The sequence below is a fragment of the Gekko japonicus genome, unplaced genomic scaffold (assembly GCF_001447785.1).
Source record: "Gekko japonicus isolate JY-2015 unplaced genomic scaffold, Gekko_japonicus_V1.1 scaffold1052, whole genome shotgun sequence".
NCBI classification, from domain to species: domain Eukaryota; kingdom Metazoa; phylum Chordata; class Lepidosauria; order Squamata; family Gekkonidae; genus Gekko; species Gekko japonicus.
In genome coordinates, this window is record NW_015170921.1 from 381858 (window position 1) to 383755 (window position 1898).

Sequence of the window (1898 nt, forward strand, 5' to 3'; positions counted from 1 at the left end):
GTGTAAGGTTCAGATGGATGCCAATGGCCCTGCCTTCTGTTGGCTGACTGCATAGATCCTTGTTCATATTTTCATAAACAGTTTTGGTTCTCCACTTCTGCTGTTGTGCTGTTTCCCTACTGGCTTTGTAGATACTTTCTGTTGTACAGCCATGTTGTATAACTGTTATGCACAATTTATGTGACATTTATATGCATTCCCTGTACTGATATAAGGCTGATTTACTCACATATGTTTGGCATAAACAAAAAAGGAATGAGGATTCATGGATTTGGTTAGCATAAGGAGAGAAGTAAAGTCAAAATAGCAGTTTTGGGTGAGGGAACTGAAACAGCAGAGGTGCGAAATTGAAAATAATTCCATATGGAGCACCAAGGTATGAAGGAGCTTTTTATTTCGTTTCTCTGCCATCTTCTTTAAGCATTCCCTTCATTCCTTTGGCACTCCAAAGGTCTAACCATCTCCCTAGCGGATTTCCTGCTCCCGATATATTTGAAGAAATCTTCTTGTTTGTCTTAATGTTTTTTTAAAAAACAATCCACTCCTCAAGTTCTCTTTTTGCTCACTTTGCTTTGGAGGCATGCTGCTTGCCTCAAAACTCATAAGTACAGTGATCCCCAATATGGTGCCAGTAGACAACAAAGTCCCTGCTAGGGGGTTTCTTGTTATCCACTTCTTTATCTCTCAAAGCAAACACCAAATCCTGGTTTTCCTCCACCTCATCTAATAGGAGGTGCTTCATAAGAGCTCAGGAGACATCACCTTTGGGTCTGCCTGGTGCACCCATTCAGAAACAGTAGCCTCCATCCTAGTAGGACACTTGGCTTGGAATCTCCCAACATTTTGTGATTGGTCCGCAGGCCTCCATGGCAACAATTTTTTGATGGTTCCAGCTATCCATTTTCAAAGCTCCAAACACCCATGGAAAAAGGCTGAGGATTCCTGAATTAGTAGGACCCTCAGATGTAACAAATACCTTTGCCAATGAACAATGGGGAAGAAGAGGGGGACAGACTCGATTTTCAGTCTCCTGCCACTAATTGAAAACAACTTTGAGCAGTTGCCCAAGAGGCTATGCAATGATGCCCCAGGCTATTTCCTGAGTCAACAGTTCTGGTGCCAAATGGGTTGGGTGGCGCCAAGCTGCTCCTTGGCCCAAAGCAATGTCATCCACTTGCAACAAGCTACAAGATCTGTGTAGCAGACAATGGGGGGAGGGGTCTGAAATACCTCCAGGCTTCACCCTGAACTTTCAGCAAGTGAAAAAATCAATCTTATGCAACTACACCCAGAAGAAATGGGCTGTACATCTGCCAGCCTCACCTTGAGGTAGCCTTTATGCCACTGTTTGAAAAAAATGCAGCAATACATTTCAGCCCCTCAGAAATAATATGTACATATCTGCAAAGCAGCTGTGTGGTTCTCTCTCTCTCTCTCTTTGGAGTCTCAGAGTATGTTATTACTGTGCCTCACTCAATTAAAGTTTAATATTTACCTTTGTGCTGATGAATTATATATACCACAAGGTCAGGATCTTGGGGAAGAACAGCAATAAAATAAAATAAAATAAAAAATCAGGATTCTAGCCATAATGAATGTTGCATGTTTTATAGACGTCTCTCTCTCTTTCCTATTTCCCTCTCTGTATCAAGAGTTACAGATGCAGGTAAACTTCCCAGGAGATTTTATTATGAAGACATTATCAAGAGGTGAAAAATTGAAATATATCTTTCAGTTGTGTGAGCGTAGGCATTTTTCTTTAAAACAAGGTGGGCAACTTGTTTATCACCATGGGCTAAAGCAGGAACGTAACATACAACATTCAATTAAATAATTTTAAGCCTCAGTTTGAATGGTGAGTCTCCCTCCATCCCTCCTTTCTTCTCTCTCCCCATAGC